Genomic DNA, 21154 nt, shown 5'->3' on the forward strand with positions numbered 1-21154 from the left:
CCAAGTGTTCTCTGGTGCCCAGAGAGAAAAGCATGCTGCCAACACTGACAAAAAAGAAAGAGAGTGAGAAAACCCCTCTGAATTGGCTGATTTCTCAGTAGTATTCATTACGGCACTGAAACGGCATGTCAGGAATTTTTAATAGGTGATTGAACTATTATCACCCCTTCCTAAATGAATCTTTCTTGACTCAGCGAATATCCCAACAGTCTCTTGGCACTGTACTTTGTTCCCTCATTTGAATCCCCCTTTTGCAAAGCACGGTTCACAGTTCTGTAATGGTTTCCTTTATTTATAAACAAGTCCTCCAGCCTGCTTAGGAAAAAAAGGGATAATTAAAAAATACATAATTACCCAAGGAGTACATTAATTATACTCTAGCATCCCAGTAGGGAGCTCTATCCTAGAGAATTCATTAACTCCTGACCTGAAGAGTTATAATGAAAAAATGTCACAGGGGACTAACTTTTTGAATTATTGATTGGAAGGGGATTTTCTGGACTCTTTTACTTTAATTACATCCTTGAATGGTGAGAGAGAGAGAGAGAGAGAGAGAGAGAGAGAGAGAGAGAGAGAGAGAGAGAGAGAGAGAGAGAGAATGAGAATATATGCAGAGATTTCAAAATAGATGAAAGGTAGAAAATGACTCTTTTGAAATCCCCTCCTTATGAAGATGTAGCCATGAAGACAATATCATTGGTGGTGGTTCCAAAATAGTGATAAGAATAGGAGCACTAAACTTCAGGCTTAACAACAATAAATTCCTTAGTGGATATTTGATTATATGATATCCCAATGTGAGCACTATGCTCCATCCCATATGATCAAATGAATTTAAAACATGAGAAAGCATCTGAGGTAATTAGCCCTGGAAGCTTGGAGACTGCAAGCTGTGACTATAGAATATCAAAAGAACCAGTTAAAAATGACAAATACTATCAATAAACTGCTTGTGTGGCTATATAAGAACATAGGAATGCTGTCCTCTGTCAGAATAATGATGTTTGCAACCATTGCTCTCCTGGTAAATGGTTAACGACTGGTTCTCCCCTTTAAAAATAATGCACTTTACAATTCAATCTGCATTATTAACCTTTTCTTCATCACTTTCTTAAGTTGAGGAAATAATTTTTAATGTTTTCTGATTTCTGAGGTGTAAATGCTCCCTCAGAAAATGCAACAATCAGCTCTCTCCAGTCCATGGGACTTTGCTCCAGAACCCTCTGCTTTCATATCATTAATCTGAGCTCTCTGAGAATGTTGAACACCTGGTGTGTTTGCAGGGTGGGAGGAAGAATGGGTTGATTTCCACGACATTAACCTAAAAAGCTTAAGGAGTATATGTTAGCCATCATTCACAGATGTGTTCATGACTGTCACCTAATTAAACTTCTTTATGTATTTCAGTCTGTACCAGTTCTTAACTTCCATAAGTTTGCTATTTGTATAATGGGGACACGGGCTTTGCTATACTAAATGAACTTCTGAAAGCTGCAAGATTTCACTCCTTTCTCCTCTAGTGTTTTTAGTATCTGAGGCAGCTAGGTAGCTAAGTGAATGGAGTGCAGAACCAGGAAGCAGGAAGATGACCTAAGTTCAAATCTAGCCTCAGACCTTTTTTTAGCTATGTGCCAACTTGGCAAGGCACTTGTTTTTTTATTTTCTATTTATTTTTTCCAATTACATGCAAAAACAATTTTTAACATCATTATTTTTTTGTAGGGCAATGAGGGTTAAGTGACTTGCCCAGGGTCACACAGCTAGTAAGTGTCAAGTGTCTGATTTGAACTTAGGTCCTCCTGAATCTAGGGCCCGTGCTTTATACATTAACATTCATTTTTTTAAATTTTGAGTTCCAAATTCTCCCTTCCCTCCTACCCCGCCCCCCCCCCACCTTGAGAAGGTAAGCAATTTCATATAGATTACAAATGTATAGTCATCACTACCATATTTAGCCATGTTGTGAAAAAACACACAGGCCAAAACCAAAAGAAATAAAATAAAACCAGTAAATAAAGTGAAAACCATGCTCTGATCTGCAGTAGTTTTCATCATAAGTCTTAATAGCTAATTCATTCACTGTTGATCATGGTACAATATTGCTATACAATTTTTGTCCTGACAACCTCTGTTTGCCTCAGTTTCCTCATCTAAAGAATACCACCTATCTCCCAGGTTTTCTGTGAGAATCAAATAAGCTAATAATTGTAAAATGCTTAGCACAGTGCTTGGCACATTGTAAGCATTATATAAATGTTAGCTGTTTTTAGATATTATTACTCTTTAGGCTTGTCAAAGCTTAAAGATAATTTGCCTGGTTGGGCAGTCATCATTGGGTAGGATGGGAATTGAAAGGTACCATGAAAAGGGGCAAAGATGTTTCTTCACAGTCTTAGAAAAGACTTCTCCACAGTTACCAACTTTGTTGTAGAGGATAGGATGGTGTACATGGCACCTTCATCCTCAGACAGGGAAAGAACAAATGAAATTCATTCACTGTAAGCCAGAAGGAATAAGGGTGATGTCTTGACTTGCATGGGAATTAGAGTGAGGCCGGGCTATGAAGTGTCTCCTCCAGAGTCATCAGAGTCCAATGGCAAGACTTAGGTCAGGACATAGGGCAATAGCCCCGAATACAGTGGGAGACACTGGCCTTTTTAAGGTTTTTCCCAGGTTTCACTTTGTTTAATGCAATTCAGTGATTAAAGGCTAGGAAAGAATCGAGGCAAAAGATGGCCTAGTTTGCCTTTACAAAAGAATCAGTTTGGGAGGGGAGGACCCTCAGAGTTTCTGCCAAACAACAGAGCTTAGAATGTGTTGAATAGCTCTGAGGTATGTTGACGGGTTTAACATTAAATTATATAAAGATTAAAGTCATACTTCGGTACCTCATCATGATATGCAGGTGATGCCTGACTCTTGAAAGCTATGCCAACAGAATGAATGCAGACTTTGACAGGTATTATCAAACTGGAAGAGCTTCCAAAGTGGTGACTAGTCCTAATGGTGAATTGTTCCACCAGTCACCTGAGGTGCAGCCTAGTTTAAATTTAGACAGGGCTCATCATTAGGTTGGTTTCAGGGTGTTGAAATATTTTAGCTAACTTGCCTAATTTGGGGGGGGGACTAATCTGACCGGGGTACTTAATCTGGGATTTTTGACTAACTGGCTATCTGACTGCTATTAATTTAATGTGAGCCATTTATAAAGTTCCACCACACTGCTCCACTCCCAAATTGATAACCAAAAGATTAAGAAGCCTTTTAACTAAATAATCAAAGCAGAGTTTATTTATGAGATACAATTTTAAATTAAGAATACAGGGAAATAAAATGCACAACCTGACTGCATTCCTGCAGTCTCTTTTCCACCTGCTGGGCTTGGAACTTTTTTAATACAATAAGGGCTGTTGCCCGCCTCTTGCCTTAGGGTATGTTCCACTTTCACTGCTCAACTACTTTCTTCTAACTTTCCTCTTAGTCTTCTGTCCTACTTCCAGCATCTCTAGTCTCCGTTCCCTCCTTGTAGCCCCTTTCTGTCCCTTCCTCTCCAACCACTTAACCTTCCGGCCTCTCCCTTGCTCCTAGTGCTCCAGTGTCCTTCTGTTCTCTTAATCTTCGCTTTCTCCAACCTGTACATCTGCTTCTTGCTCTAGTCCTTTAGCCTTCTCCTGCGTCCATCTCCACTCCCTTAATCTTGTCCTTTGGCCTCTGCCCCCCCTCCCCCTCCCCCTCCCCCTCCCTCTCCCTCTCTCTCTTCTCCTAATCTTGTCAGTCCCCCTCTCTGTTCTTGTCTCCCACCTCCTTATTCTCCTAATCTTGTCAGTCCCCTTGAGTCTAGTCCTTCTGCCTCCCTTAATCTAACTCCCAGGTCTATATATATCTTTCTTTTCTCCACTCAAATCTTGGGGCTTTTTGTGCCCCCACAGACCCCAAGCTAATCCACCAGCAAGGGCTGCGGCTGCGGCTGGGGATGGGAGGGAGCTTGAGAATCATGTGCCTCAGCACAGGCTGCGCCAGAGCCCGGCCTGGACAAACCCAGGATCTTTCGGATAGATTCCGCTTAGGGAGGAGGGAGCTGGGGATCCCTCCCCCTAGCTGTCTGACCTGGCAGCTTGTACAGCCCACAGGACTTTTTGGCTCCGCTGAAGCGGACGGGAGGGGCACCAGCCCTTCACACAGAAGAGACCCTGAGGGCCTAAGGCTTTCTAATCTCAGCCCAAAGGTAGGGTCCCCAAATCAAAATAAATTTCCACACGGGTATAGCAACTTTTGTTGACCGCCCATTAAATCCAGCAGGGATGCAATCTGCATCTGTGGAGGAAGACTCACTTTGGTGAAACTTGGATGATCAAGGTAAGTTAATAACATGGACCTTTCCTTTTTTGAGTCTGAGTATCTATTCGTGGTCTAGTTGTATTTTTAACACAATGTAAGGGTGTGGCCAAAGAAGGCAGCATGCTCTCTTTTTTCCCATTCCACATTGCCTCCACAGTTTTAGATAGATAGCTAGATAGATGATGGCTGGTAAAGAAGTTCTTAAGTCTGTGCTATACCCAGGCACTATACTAAACACTGGAAAGACAAATTCAAGCAAAAGAAAAAAAAAAGATAGTTTCTACTCTTATGAAGCTTTAAGGTTTATACTATCACAAAATAAAATATGTTGTTATGAAAATTTTGTTTGTATTGAAGCAGACATCCGTTGTGTCCTGAGGACTTCTCTTCAGAACAACCCCTCTTTCTTTCTGAGACCTTGACTTCTCATGTCTAGTCAAAGACCTGAGAATGGGGATAAAGCATATAACACATCTTCATGGTGTTTCAAGAAGAAGCTTGCTGTGTTCCCAACAAAGCTACCAGTCATTTGCATATAACTCATTGGGCACTCCAAAGTCAGCCCTGTACATAGCGTTGACTAAAATGATCCCCTTTATGGTTCCACCAATGATCATGATGATGACAAAGACCTATATCTCTGTATTAGCATTTACTCAGATGGCCTATGGAGCCAGTCTCCTTCCAGTATTTCCTGAGAAGGATCAGGTGGGGACATGCTCTGCCAGAAGAGTCTAGATAAGTCAGACGTCCTGATGTAGCCACGGTTCACTTTCCTTATGTCTAATAGATTTATTGAAGTCGTTGTCATGGTGGTACTGGGCTTTGGGGCTGTATTACAGAATGAAGTCTTCCTACTTCAATATCCTAACTGGATGCCTAGACAATGATAGTGACTCTGGTAGCATTTTTTCTTTTTCATTTATAACCACTTTGATAATTAAAGATTTTTATCTAGAAACCGGCCCTAAATGGCCTGATCAGGCTAAGTGAAACCTATTTCCTGTCAGATTAATCAATCAGTTGATTACTGCTAACCCTAATTAATAGTGGTTAAGCTATCAATAACTTCATTCATATATTCCGGGAGGCCTCATTTTCTTCTTTTCTATTTGTCTGTAATACCTGTATCAGCTGTCTGCTCCCCTCTGGAAATCATGTTCTTTCTGAGCCTCTGGAGAATTTGGTAACAGCCCACAGTTAAAATAACATATGTCCTTAGGCTATAGTGAATATGTTGTTTTCTTGCTGTTTATAAATCAACTGTAAAGCATTTAAAAAACGATCAAAGATCACAAAGCATTGCTTGGCCAGAGCAAAAAAAAAATCAAAAAAAATCTTTTTGTCTTTGATCTCTTAGAGGTAGTACTGGGTATTATTCCCTGTGGTGGGCAATCTGGGTCAAAGGGTATGGATATTTTAGTTACCTTTCCAGCATAATTTCAAGTTCTTTTCTAGAAAGTGTTTAGCTTAATTCATATAGCTTTCTCCAGAGTATATTAGCATACTGTATTATCCAAGCTCTTCAAGCATTTACTACGACTGTTGACTTCAAGCATTTCCATCTTTTGCTATCTTTGTCAATATAATAGGTGTGTTATTTTAAATGTGTTTCTTTTATAATTAATGAGTTGAACTAATCTTTTATATATTTGATAGGTTTTTTCCTTTTGAAAACTTTTTTCTTATCCTTTGACCACTTTATTGATTCCTGGTCTTATATATTTGCGTTTTTTTATATTTGCATTATTTCATGACATATCTTAAATATCAGACTTTTTATCAGCAATATTTGATGTAAAAGTTTTTTTTTTTAATTAAAGCTTCCTTTCTTTTCTTAGTAGCATTGATTTTGTTAAGCCTTTTGATTTGATGCATTTAAAATTGTCTTGCTACCTGGTTGCCTCAGATATTTTCATGGCTGGCATCTGTTGGCTTCAGCTTGTTCTCAGCTGCTAATTAATTAAAGTGGTAGCAATATCAGTTTGCAGGAGAGTAAGTGTTTCATATAGTTCATGGAGTCTGCTTATTCCTGGTCTAGGAGAACAGGAGCAAAGTTCTCCTTGTGGAGTCAGGAAGATTCATCTTCTTAAGTTCAAATCTGGCCTCAGATACTTACTAGCTGTGTGACCTTGGGCAAGTTACTTAACCCTGTTTGTCTCAGTTTCCTCATCTGTAAAATGAGCTGGAGAAGGAAATGGTAAACCAATCCAGTATCTCTGCGAAGAAAACCCCAAATGAGGACATGAAGAGTTGGACATGGCTCAACAGCAACAGCACCCCCCCCCCCCCTTTGTACTACCTAACTCACTGACTGGATTTTTGTGAGGCACAAATGAAATCAAAGGGAAAGTGCGTTGTTAGTCATAAATTGCTGTAGGAGTTTCAGCTATTATATAACACAAGATTTCTGTGAAGACTAAGATAATGTCAAATCAGTGCTCTTTGTGACCACAGGGCAAGATATATACATATAACATATTTTAAAAACCTTAATTTTATTTCCTAATTCCCCTATTCACTGTGGTTCTACCTTTGCCTGAACTCCAACCTATATTTTTTCTATAGAAAATGAGCAAAGACTAGACTTTGTGTCTATAGTAAGCTAATTGATCAAGTATTTATTAAATGCCTACTCTAGGTGAGGCACTGTGCTAGGAGCTAGGGATATAAAACAAAAAAATGAAACAGTGCTGATTTTCAAGGAGCTTCATCCAATCATGGGAGACCAAAGATCCATATATATAAAAGTATATACAAAACATACAATTACTAAATGCAAAGTATCTGTGGGAAGGAGGGGCACTAGAGGTTGACCAGTGGGAAAGGTTGATGTGGGTAGTAGGTAGCTCCATCTATGCAGTCCCTTGGCCAAAATGTTATATAAATATAATGGAATACTATTGTGCCATAAGAAATGCTGGAAGGAATGGTTTCAGAGAAACCTGGAAAGATTTGTATGAATTGATACAGAGTGAAGTGAGCAGAACCAAGAGGATAGTTTATATTATAATAATGTTGTAAAAGCCAACAACTTTGAAAGATTTAGGAACTGATCAACACAATGACCAGTTATGATTCCAGAGGACTAACGATGAAAGATGTGAGGGAATTGAGGGGATTGGAGCTAGCTCACTTTCCTTTCTGTTCATTTATGGGTCTTTTCCACCTTCTGTCTTGTGAGAAAACTTTATTCACTTTTTCAAATTATGAAAAAACTCCTTGTATCAATCTTGGAATCTGACTGGGTTTCTGGTCAGCATAACCTGGGTCCTTAGTTAAGGGTCTCCCACTGCTACCTAATTCTTGGCATAGAGATGATAGATTAGATATGCAGAATGAGAGAAATACTTTTGGATATGGTTAGCATGGAGATTTTCTTTGTCTATGCATAGTTGTTAGGAGGGTTTTGATTTTCTTTGTCTCCCCTTTCCCCACCATGAGGTAAGTGGGAAAAAAAAGAAATACTAGTTTATTCTTTGAAAATGTTTGATTTTTAAAATTAAGATATAAAGGACCAATAAGTTGCTAGTCGTTCAAATTGGCTATTGTCTACTAAGAGAGAGGAAAGGAACAAGCATTTATTAGGTGTCTACTATGTGCCATTCGTGAGCTTTACAAAAATATCTCCTTTGATCTTCACAACAACCCTGTGAGGTAGGTGTTATTATTATCCCCATTTAACAGTTGAGAAAACTGAAGCAAATAGAAGTTAAGTGACTTGCCAAGGGTTAAACAGGCAGTAAGTATCTGAGGACAGATTTAAATCTAGATCTTCCTAACTCCAGGTCTAGTATTCTATCCACTGTACTGCCCACTTGCCTCAAAAAGAAAATATTGGGAAAATGGGATACAGAGGAAATATGCCCCATCATGCTCAGGGAATCCAATATGCAGCTCCTGAATGCAGCATTATGCCTTGAAGGAATTTAGTTTAAGAAGGAGAAGGATCTGGAAAAAATATAAAATTCTGTGGCATTTGTATGTTGGAGTCAGCACAAAGTGAATGCTAACAGTTTCACACATACAGAGTTTTAGACTTCTCCGTAGCAATTAATGTGACCATTTTACAAATTAATTCATAGTGACAAATGCTGAGCATGAAGCTGGAAAAGATTTAATATACTAGGAAACTGAGGTGGCTTTACTGCCTTGACTCAGACCCATTATTTTTATTATATGTAGAAACCTAAACATGAATGAACTTTATGAGCAAATTAAATTTTACTTGTTTGTTGTTTTTTTTTTAAGTTATCAAGTCAGAGTATGGATTTAGAACAGATGCCTCCCCAAGATCAAATTCACCATTTATTTTATGAACACACAGGAGAATCATGGAAGTTTCTATCTTATCTTTTACTATATATGTTTTCCCCCTTCCTTTTCTCAGGATGGATGTAAATTATCTTCCTAATATTTTGGCAGATATTGGACAGTGGACAATCACCTGGATATTGCCAGACATTTTATTTTGAACCAAACTTCCATAAAGAGTTTTGAATATTTATGGGTTCTCAAATAAAATCAGAAGCAATCTTCATCTACACAATTCTCTCCCAAACCCATCAGGAGAAGATGTGCGTGGAAGAGCGAAACTTGAGCCCGTTCATTGCTCTTAAAATAACTACCATCAGCCTGATCTTGTTAGGAGCACTTTTGGAGGACACTAGATAGAACTGGCTGACCTTCACAAAACACTGGGCAAATTTCCATGATGTCATGCTGTTAGGTAGGGTTTACAGTGGCAGGGCCTTGCTGTTTCCTGTGTACCATCTCTTCTTCCCAGCCATTCCCTTAATTCTAAGGCTGGGTCTGAATGTGTTGAAAAATATACATATTGTTTTAACTCTATTCCCTACCTTGCCAACTCCCTCCACACCAAAACAAACAAACATGTTTTTTTGTTTTTGTTGTTTTTTGTTTTTTTCTTTGTGGGGCAATGAGGGTTAAGTGACTTGCCGAGGGTCACACAGCTAGTAAGTATCAAGTGTCTGAGGCTGGATTTGAACTCAGGTCCTCCTGAATCCATGGCCAGTGCTTTATCCACTGTGCCACCTAGCTGCCCACAAGCAAACATGTTTTTAATTTTTGTTTTTTGGTTGTGTGGTGCTTAAGAATGGGTTCAACAGTTTTCCATCTTCAGCTACTCTTGTGGACCATGTTTAGATGTAGCCTAAAGGTATAGGCCAGTCCCCAGTTTCCATCAAGTCACCTGGCAAATGCCCATGGAGGTCATCTAATCCTGACTTCTCTAGTACATTCTATCATCACTACAAAAAGTTATCTGCAACCTCTGAACTAGATCCTAAAAAAGTCTATTCAGTCCTTTGGCCATCCTCCTAGCTAGTAATGATTCTGAGGCCAACAGCACTGAAGGGATAGCGTGGTGCCTTGGAAAGAGTTTGAAGAGTATTGGATTTGTAGTTGGAGCACTTGGTGGTTCAAATCCCAGCTCTGCTATATATTACCTGTTCCACCTTTGGTAAATCACCCAACTTCTCTGGGCTTCAGTTTCCTCATTTGTAAAATGAGGGAGTTGGACTAGATGACCTCTAACATCCATTTCTCTCTTTCTCTTTCTCTCTCTCCCTTTCCCTTTTCCTTTCCCTTTCCCTCCCTTCCTTTTTTTGCAGGGCAACGAGAGTTAAGTGACTTGCCCAGGGTAACACAGCTAGTAAAGTGTCAGGTGTCTGAGGTCTTATTTGAATTCAGGTCCTCCTGAATCCAGGGCCCATACTTTATCCACTTTGCCACCTAGCTGCCCCATATCCATTTCAATTCTAAATCCAGGCTTTTAACATGAGCTATGCCTCAGTCTGATTACATACAGAGACTATTAGTTCTGCATAGCCTGAAGGGAAGAGGGGAGAGGACAACTTTTTTTTTTCTCTTCTTTTCTTTTCTTTTTTTTTTTTTTTTTTGGTGAGGCAATTGGGGTTCACTGACTTGCCCAAGGTCACACGGCTGGTAAGTGCTAAGTGTCTGAGGTTGGATTTGAACTCAGGTCCTCCTGAATGAAGGGCCAGCGCTCTATCCACTGTGCCACCTAACTGCCCTGAGGACAACTTTCTTTCTTTTTTTTTTTTTTTTTAGTGAGGCAACCGGGGTTAAGTGACTTGCCCAGGGTCACACAGCTAGTAAGTGTTAAGTGTCTGGGGCCAGATTTGAACTCAGGTACTCCTGAGTCCAGGGCCGGTGCTCTATCCACTGCGCCACCTAGCTGCCCCCATGAGGACAACTTTCTAATTAGGGGTGCTAGTTGGACAGATAACCTGGGGAAAAATGAATCAACCAGACAAACAATATGTTACTTGGGTAACAGAGAAATTCAGCTTGAGAGGCAGCAGGTGGAGTTGGATGAGGAATCACCACCACCACCACCATCATCATCTCTAGCATTAATGTAACATTTTAAGGTTTGCAAAACACTTCACGTTTGTTCATTTCTTTGATCCTCACAATTTTCCCGGAAGGTGGGTTCTATTATTATTCCCATTTTGTAGATAAGGAAACTGAGGCACTAAGTGACTTACCCAGGGGCACACAGCTAGTAAGTGCCTGAGGCAGGATTTGCTCTCCAAGTATAGCACTTTGTGCTTTGTGCCTTCTAGTTAATTATACAGTGCTTGGGGGATAAAAGAGAGAAGTAAAGATTTTTTTCTAATACAACCTGAAGTTTAAATTACATAGTAGAACTAATGGGCTATTATTTTCTCATAATTATGTTTGGCATGATACAAATACATGAAAGCTTGGCATTTGGTTATTTCAGAAAAGCCACGTAGTATCAAAAGGAATGATAATGCCACAAGAAACCATCCTGTTACAGCAGATGCCTGTCATTGAATGGTTTTTTTTGTTTGTTTTTTTGGTGAGACAATTGGGGTTAAGTGACTTGCCCAGGGTCACGCAGCTAGTAAGTGTTGTGTCTGAGGCCGGATTCAAACTCGGATCCTCCTGACTCCAGGGCCTGTGCTCTATCCACTGTGCCACCTAGCTGCCCCATGTCATTGAATGTTACAAGCTTTCTCCCAAGTCTGTTTTCAGCCTCTACTGCACAATTGAGTATTCCACCTCCTTTCTCCACCCCATACATAAAAGTAGATTCGAGTTCCACCATCTTGAAGATGGTTCATTGAATTGGGAGTCAGGGAGCCTAGTTTTGTGTCCTATTGCTTGTTCATTTCATAAACAAAGAGAAGACACAGCAACTTGGAGCATCATCAAACTTTTAAAGTTAAACAAAGGGTATAACTGGAATTATTCCATACCCATGGAATTTATTACTGTTCTCTCAGTGAACTAATCCCACAAAATTGAACATTAAATTGTGCAATTTGTAAAAAGAATGAATATTGAGACTATTTCACAAAGAACATTTTAATCTAGAAATCATTATAGAATTATGAGTTCAGTTTTCAAATAGGCTTTATGAAAGTTGAGTGTCAAATTTTATTGAATATGCATAGACTTTCTAACACAGCAGGGTGAAAATTAACATTCTAGAAGAAATAAAGTTGACTGAATATGATGATAGGAGCCTTTATGGTCTTGGACTTCTAGAGAGTTTGGAATTCGCTTCTTGAATGAAATGATAGTTATTTCTTTATGAGCTTATGAAAATTTACATAGCCAAATGAGTGATGCATCCTCCTGTATCCTAACAAGTCATCTTGGAAAGACTGTGCATTTTCCCATCATGTATGGTCAGCTGGGTAATGCAGTAAATAGAGCACTGGGCCTAGAGTCAGGAAGACCTGAATTAACATTCATCCTCAGACACTTAACTAGGTGTGTGACCCTGGGTAAATCATTTAAATGCTACTTTAGTTTCCTCATCTGTAAAATGAGGATAATAGTAGCACCTTATAGGTTTATCATGAGGACTAGCTGAAATAATATTGATAAAGTCCTTAGCACAGTGCCTGATATATAGTAGGTGCTTTATATCGATGCCTACGCAGGCCCTAAAATAAAGCCAGGACCTGGCTTTTCTGAAAAAAAAAAAATTGATTATCTCCTTTATTTCCTTATGATGTGAGGGGGTAGGTTTAATTGATCAAATTGATCATGAGGTATTCCAAAGAATTACAAGACTCAGTGACACAGTTTCCCAAGTTTTATTGAAAGACTGTTGACCCCAGGAAGAGCACCATGGAGAAACACATCTCAATTTGGGAGATAGAAATGTTTATATTTATAGTGAGAAAAAGTAGGTTATTTCCTCATCTTAATCTCTTCCTTGTGTGAGGTTCATGGGAGGTCTTATCCTAATTTGGACTTCCTGGGGTCCTAAGACAACCTCTGAGGTGGGTACCTTTTTCCTTGGGGGTGTGTTTTTGGGGTTTACATGTCATAAGGTGAACTTAAGGACACATTTGGTCCTTTCTGTGCATGTTCCTTAAAGACATGATTAAACTTGTCAGACCCAGAGGGTCTCTGTGTTTATGGTATCTCTTTATTTAAGATCTAGTTTCTAGGTGTCCTGTCATCTAAGAATATTAATGGTTATTAATTGTTAATGGTCACTAGTTACTGTCTAAGCTTCTGTTGATAGTATTGGTTGGTAGGGGCTGAACCCTCTAGTTACAGTTCTGCTGATAAGAACACAAACCTTAGTTTCTCTATTGACCCTTTTAGATATTATTGATTAAATCTTAGGTTATCTGTTAACCCCTTTTTAGCTATAGTTAACCCTTTTAGCCTTCTCCATCACACACACACACATACACACATATATACACACACACACATACACACATACACACACACACACACACACACACACACACACACACACACACACGGATAATATGGCATAAGAGAGAGAGTGCTGATCTTGGAGTGAGGAAGGCCCTGAAGTCAAATCCATCTGTGATGCTTACTAGCTGTATAGCCACAGTCAAAACTCTTAACCTCTCTGAACCCCAACTTCCTTAACTGTGAAACGGGGATAATAATATCTGTAACACTTACCTCATAGGGTTGTTGTATGGCTCAGATAAAATAAAGTACATAAAAGTGCTTTTGCAAGTTTTAAAATGCCAAGTAAATGTTAGCTATTGTGGGCCACAAAAATGTCCGATCTACCATAAACAAAACAAAACATTGAAGCAGAGCTCCGAGCCAATAACCTTTTATTAGACATGACCCACTTTAATGAAAGTAACCTCAAATCATCCTCATGATCTGAGATGCCCTCTTTCCCAGGCCTTGTTTTATAGTGTTTGATACCCGGAGGATGCTGAGTAAAATACAAGATCCCATTGGTTGACAGCCCTATAGCTCTACCCTCCAGAAGTAGCAAAAAATTTGCATAGTCTTGGGGGGAGCTAGGTGGCGCAGTGGATAAAGCACTGGCCCTGGATTCAGGAGGACCTGAGTTCAAATCTGGCCTCAGACACTTGACACTTATTGGCTGTGTGATCCTGGGCAAGTCACTTAACCCTCATTGCCCTCCAAAAACAAACAAAAAACCAAATTTGCATGGTCTTAGTGAGGCAAAACAAAGGACATCTGTTTGCCAAGCTGTGTCTGTTTCTCCATGTTGGGCAATCAAGAGGGATGGTCATATGGAAGGACAAAAATAAGCTGGGGGGCTTTCAATATCATTAGGTTATCTTCACTGAGCTAGACTTGGTCATCAGAAAGAAAGGGTAGAGGTCCTCTGGTTAGCTTGCTGTGGTTAAGCAAATGAATTTCATAACAAGCAAGTGAATATATAACTTGTAGTTTAAAGTTTGGGGGCCTAATATAAGAAGGAATCTATCTAACCTTATCTAATGATCCCTACATATATAATATATAAATTATGTACTAATATAGTTAACTACACTAACTAAAAGTATATTAATAGATGAGTATAATAGAAATAATCACTACCCCTATGGAATCATACAAAATTGAATAATACTGATTGGAATAAAATAAGGGTTAAAAATCACTTGATACACTATTAGTATTCTGTCATTGCTCAAGAACCTTTTTGGAATTGCTTTATGGTAATTATCTTCAGAAACAGATACATAAGAATGTTAGTTTTGTTACATTAATAGTCATACCTTAGTTTTGACTAATAGAACTTCTTAAGCTTGATCACATATTTTATTCAGCACACTTAGCACTGAAAAACTGGCTATTTCCAAAATCTAAACCACTCTAATATGAATAATTATTATTAAGATTTCTCAAAATAATGTACAATAGATCCTAAAGTTAGTTTCTGATAGAAATGTTCCCCTCTCACCCTCACCCCCAAAGTTTGAGCAATAGCAACATCGTACAGCTTTCCCAGAAAATGATTTTGAAAGAACGTGCTCATATTCTGACTCCATTGTTAGATTATAAGCTCTTTGAGGGCAGGGACTGTCTTTTACCTCATTTTGTATCCCCAGCACTTAGCATATGCTTGGGCCTTAGTAGATGCTTAATAAATGTTTTTTTTTCCTGGGCAATGAGGGTTAAGTGACTTTCCCAGGGTCACACAGCTAGTAAGTGTCAAGTGTCCGAGGCCGGATTTGAACTCAAGTACTCCTGAATCCAGGGCCGGTGCTTTATCCGCTGTGCCACCTAGCTGCCCCTTAATAAATGTTTTTTAAATGAAATGTGTGTTGAATCAAACCGATATTTGGATATTTACATTCTAGTAGAGAACCACAGAATGTTAGATAACTGATGGAGCTCAACCTCATTTCATAGCTGAAAAAACCCCTGAAATCTGGGAAGATAAAAGTGGCTTGTTCAATGTCACAAAATTATCCAGCAACAGAGCTAGTCCCCAGTTCTTCTAACTCCTAACTTTCTACCATAGTTGGAAGTTGCCTGTTGGAATCAGTCACACGATTGCTTATATAAATCACATTTTGCTTGATTCATATGGTTCGTGATGATTTGTTGGTTTGTAAAGAGTTAGGCCATATAATTTGTTGGGTTCATATGAGGAAGATATTAAGAACTTTGTTCATGATAGGCACACAGTAGACTTTGTTGATGTGTGAACAGTTAAATGTGAGCAGAAACAATACTCAAATATTCCAATTAATTTGTGCTCTCATCCAGGTGGGTGATCCCCCTCCATGCTATAGATTAAAACTTTAATCTTTAGATGCCTGTCTGTCCTGTGTGATTTTTGTCTTTATCCTCCCTAGACTTCACCTTGGGGTAGGAAGCAGTTCATTCAAGGTGCCTTCCTTACTTTGTCTTGACATAGCATACCAATCAAGAAATGGGTTATCCAATGGTTATCTCTCACTCTTGGCATGTGACAAGCCCGTTTTCTCTTTTTTAATCACATAGTTCTTTCGTGAATTTCTTTACTTTGCTTCTCCTTGTTTATGTGTCACAGAGTACTCATGTTTGCCATGTCCCTCTCCATTAGCCTCCAGAAGAGTCTCAATCTGATCTTTCAAAGAATAGTCTTTTCACACAATGACAATGAAAAATTAATGGCTCACATCTTATTTTTTGCTCTGTTTCTACTTACAACACAACAGAATTCCCCCCCCCCCCGCCCCCAGAATTAACCCTTAACAAATTATAAAATCCATTTCATATTTTCTTGGTATCCCTTATCTAACATTTTTGCAGTGAGGTTTACTCTCCTACTCAGTGAAACTACTTTTTCCATTTTGTAGAAATGTTTTTTGGCAGCTGTTACTACACATCAGCAAAGCATATTGATTCAAAGGAAATCTGAAAGTGACTGAAAACTGTGTAAGAAGTTAAGTACATATATAAACTAGGATCCTTATAGCCATAGGATAGAAACACTATAGTAATTTTATCTAAAGTAAATAGTGCTCTAAAGTTTTTTCCAGTTTTATGCTATTAAAGCTTAAAGACTCTTGGACACCCTATATAATCATAATTCATCAGCAATCTCAAAGTGTTTGTAGGTCATTTAGGAAGGAAGTTGTTTAAAAGCAATTGGGATATTGGGATTAAGGGTATGATTCTAAAGGACCTTCTCTGTCAATGATATACACACACAGAGTATAGTGGAAGTAACATAAAGCATAAAGTTAAAAGAGTTATAACCGAGTCCCATTTACTAGCTGTGTGACCTCTGGTGAATCATTTAACTTCTAGGAACCACAGTTTCCACAATTGTTGGAGATAGTATTTGTTTATGTACGTTTGTACATGTCACTCAGGGTTGTTGTGAGGCTCAAATGAGATTATGTATGTGAAAGTACTTTGTACATTTTTTTTTTTTTAGTGAGGCAATTGGGGTTAAGTGACTTGCCTAGGGTCACATAGCTAGTAAGTGTTAAGTATCTGAGGCTGGATTTGAACTCAGGTCCTCCTGACTCCAGGACCAGTGCTCTATCCACTGTACCACCTAGCTGCCTCTTACTTTGTACATTTTAAAATTGTTCCATGCATCATTGGCTTTCAACCCCCTTGGAGAGGCAGTCAGTTGGTTAGTTGTCATGCCTCAGTTCTGTTAGATGTCTGAAGTCAAGTTCTGGGTCTCTCTGGATCTAAAATGCAACAATGAGGGGATCTGGGAGATCAAAATGAATACTAAAGAATTACGCCATAATCGCATATCTAATCCTCTGTGACTCAGGTGTATCAATTAAGCTCTCTGTATATAAACTTCCTCCTTTGTAAAAAGGAGGTTGGATTAAATGAACTTTTGAGGTTCCTTCTAGATCTAAATCTTACAATCTCTGACCCTGCAGAAAGGATGCCAGGCACTGGATAGTAGTCAATTCTAAGACAATCTTCCCTTTAACTGGACCCTTCTTCTCTTTTCTTGTTTCCTTTGAAGGAATAGTTCGAAAAACAGTTTCAGAAGTTTTAGGCTATGTTCTTCTGCATGATGGTTTAGCAGTAGTGAACTTTGCTGGATCCTCATGATGGTCACTCACTGTCCTCCAGTAGCCATTTCCAGGGATGGAAAGAAGAGGCACTAATTTTTCTTGAGATTATGAATTACCTTTAAACTCCAGCCTTTGCAAATGATCAGTTACAAGTGGCCTTTATCAATGGGAAACTGGGAGTAAGATGGTGGGTTGGGTTATATTTTATCACTCAGTACCACTAATAGAGAATGGAAGTCTCCTTTTGGGGAACTATTGACATTTGATTTTGGGTTACATATAGGGTAGGGAAGGGACACTAAAATATTTATATGTTGTTGTTGTTGTTGTTGTTTCTCCTCCCCCTCCCCCGCCCCAGACCTGTGGGTTTTTTTTGGTTTGTTTGTTTTTGTGGGGCAATGAGGGTTAAGTGACTTGCCCAGGGTCACACAGCTAGTAATTGTCAAGTGTTTGAGGCTGGATTTGAACTCAGGTCCTGAATCCAAGGCCAGTGCTTTATCCACTGCACTACCTAGCTGTCCCTACCTGTGTTTTATTCATATAAGGAAGGCCCAGTGAAGAACTTCTTCTACCCATGTGAGGGCACTTTTCTAACAATTTATGTAGGTGGTATATAATAAACACTTAATAAATGCTTTAACTTATGGTATTAGACAGTTGCCTAAGGACATTGAGAGTTTAAATGATCTGCTTTCCCAGGGTCACACAGTCAGTATGTGTCAGAGAGGAAGCTTGAGCCCCGGTTTTCCTGACTCTAAGAAGGCCAGTTTTCTATCCATTAAGGTAAATTAATAATCTATTCATGGGATATATCAATGAGTTCAAGATGTTTGGGGCTGGGAAGAGGCAATGCTGATTCAGATTTTTAAGACTTGACGAGCTCATGGATCAATTAAGAGGACATGTGGAGAACTAACAGGATTAATAGACCTGATGGTGCCATTTAACAGAAGAGGGGCTGGAAGCTATGTCCCATATCCCAGAAGCACTCAGGAGATGAATGAGAATCCTTGATATATAGCTGGGAACCAGTAGAAATTCCAATCTGGAGCAGTTTCATACCCTTCTTTGTGATGGGGCTTCTTTTTCCACTTTTTTTTCCCAGATGGTTGTTATGTTGAGTCACCGCAGTCATTTACTCCATTCTCCTTTCTAGCTTAGGTCTGTCCATATGACACGGAGATTTGATTTTAGAGCCTGTCCACAAGGGTTTATTCTATGATCGTACAAATAAGGATGATTCCAGACACTCTTGGCAGGGCAGAGAAGATAATAGTCAACTGTTTCCCATCAATGGACCTCATTTTGGCCATTTTCTATCCCTTAGTTGACTATAGACTTGGGTTTCTGCTATTGTGGCTAAATCAGAAGACTCAGATGTAATCCTAGTCTTGTTGTTAGATATAGTGGTTGGTCAGATTTTCCACTGATGCATACTGCCTACATCACAGAGACAGGCGGCTTAGTTCCCCACATTAAAAACAAGGGTCTGAGAGGGTCCAGTATCCTGGAGAATGGAAATTTCTGGCTCTGGCTGACCTAAAACTACTGTTTCTCCATTCTCTTCTTCTGACCCAATGATTTCTCTTTTCCATCTTGAATCACTGATAGTTAAGAGGCCAGATAACTTGGGACCCTCCACACTTGAGACATAAGCCACACTATACCTTGCACTTCCAATACCGAGAAGCATGCCTATAGTTGGTACTAGTCCTCAGCTGAATTGACTCAGGTCTCTTGCGTGATCGTTGAGGACCCTTCTTCCTAAGTTATATTTGAACACTTTTTGGTTTTTATTTGTATGGATGAACACATCCATCAGACTTGTCAAGGTGTCTGTCTTGAAGCATTTCATCAAAGCTATTTTAAGGCTTTTTATTGAAATTAGCTCCTTTTAGCCCCAAATATCCATGAACCAGTAAAACTTTTATGTAAGCAAAAGAAGCAGAAGTGGTTTGGGGATAGAGAGCTAACCTCAGAGTTAAGAAGATCTGAGTTGAGTCTTGCCTCTGATACATTTTGTCAGTGTAATCCTGGGTCAGTCAGTCAACAAGCATTCATTAAGTGCTCACTAAGTACCGGGAGGTTTGTTAAGTACTGAGGACACAAAAAAGGCAAAAAAGTCTCTGCCCTCAAGGAGACGCTGTTCTAAGTGGAGGAAACAATGTACAAACTATGAACTGCAAGATATATACAGGGTAAGTTTGAAGTGATCTCGTCAGTGATCTCAGGTCCTTTATGAGGAAGGACCTGGGAAAACCTTCTTGCAAAAGGTGGGATTTTAGATGAAACATAAAGGGATCCAAGAGAGCCAGGAAGGAGAGGTGAAGAGGGTTAGCATTCCAGTCCTGGAAGACAGGTAGTGAAAATGTATAGTCAGGAAATAGATTGTCTTGTTCCAAGAACAGCAAGGACAGTGGGAAGGCCAGTGTTGCTGGGCTGTGTCATACTTGGAGGGGAGCAAAACGTAAGAAGACTTGACAAGTAGGAAGGGGATAAGTTATGAAAGGCTTTAAAACCAGAAAGGATTTACATTTATTACGTGAGGTAATAGGGAGTCCCTGGAGTTTATTGATTTGGTTGGGGGTGGGGCCAACATGGTCAGACCTGTACTTTTGGAAGAATCACTTTAATAGGTGGGTAGAGGATGGCAAGAGGAGAGATTTGAGGCAGGGAGACTAAACAGAAGCCTATTTCAGTAGTCCAAGTGTGAGGCAATAGGACCAGCACCAGGGTGGTGGCTGTGTCAGAGGAGAAGAGGCCATATATTAGAAATTATGGGAGGTCGAATTGACAAGACTTGGCAACAGATTGGGTGTGGGTGGTGAAAGGTTGAGGATGACACCAAGATTGTGAGGCTGGGTGACTAGGAAGATGGTGGCAACCCCTAAAATAATAGGGAAGTTGGTAGAGGAAGGGCTTGGCAGGGGGAAGCATGAGTTCAGTTTAGATGTCTATGGGATATAACAGTTCAAGATGTCCACTAGACAGTTGGAGATGGGAGATGCCAAGTGAAGTCAGGACAGAAGTTAGGGCTGGATAAATAGATGTGAGCAAGTAGCTTAACCTCTGAGTACTCTGGTCAGCTAAGACTACAAATTGTAGAGTAGGTGCCTTTATACTTCTGAGGAGGGAGCATCTTCACTGTGAGTTCCTTATACCCATTAAATGCCAGACCCAGTTTTTACTACTATGACTATGATGACAATGACAACAACAACAACTACTACTATCACCACCACTATATCATACCTACTATATGCCAGGAACTATGCTAGATGCTTTACAAGTATTATTTCATTTGATCCTCACAACAACCTTGGGAAGTAGATGCTATTATTGCCCTCATTTTACAGATGAGGAAACTGAGGCAAATAATGTTTCAGTGACTGGCCCAGGGTCTCACAGCTAGTACGTTTCTGAGCCTGGATTTAAATTCAGATCTTTCATCTTGACTCCAGGCCTTACATTCTATCTACAGCACCATCACGCAAGCTTCTTGCTGCTCCCTGCTTGATACTCATCAAAGATGCTGCCAGCATCCTGTCTCCCCTATAAGTATCCCAACACCAACTGAAATTCTGTTTCAGAGTTCGGGTACTTTCCTACAACAGGCTCACCTCTATCAAAGGTACCACCCAGTGAAATACAGCGCCTCTTGGCTCCCTAATCATAGACTGCCCGAAGCTGATTAGAGGAAACTATTCAGGTTTGTGTCCTAAATAGGACTAAATACCTTGGTCCTAGAAAAGATGGGATCTCCTCTTCCTTCTCCTGAAAAATATGAGGAGGGATATGATCACTGGAGTACCTGGTATAGGGAGTGGGGGGAGCCAGGGGGTGCTATTCTGTTGAGCCAAGGGTATAGTTGTAAATACCTGGGGCCATTGCAACTCTTCTCCTAGGTCAGGCAGCCAACAAGCATTATTAAGCACTTATAATATACCAGGCCCTGGGCTAATCCTGGGGATGTAAAGACAAGATGTGTC

The 21154-nt window shown here is 39.7% G+C and overlaps 1 pseudogene; it reads left to right on the forward strand.

The window, feature by feature from the left end:
• Positions 1–2939: 2939 nt before the first annotated feature.
• LOC122738379 lies at positions 2940–5331 on the forward strand (annotated as a pseudogene).
• The last annotated feature ends 15823 nt before the right edge of the window (positions 5332–21154 follow it).

This window comes from Dromiciops gliroides, chromosome 2, assembly GCF_019393635.1.
Source record: "Dromiciops gliroides isolate mDroGli1 chromosome 2, mDroGli1.pri, whole genome shotgun sequence".
NCBI lineage: Eukaryota > Metazoa > Chordata > Mammalia > Microbiotheria > Microbiotheriidae > Dromiciops > Dromiciops gliroides.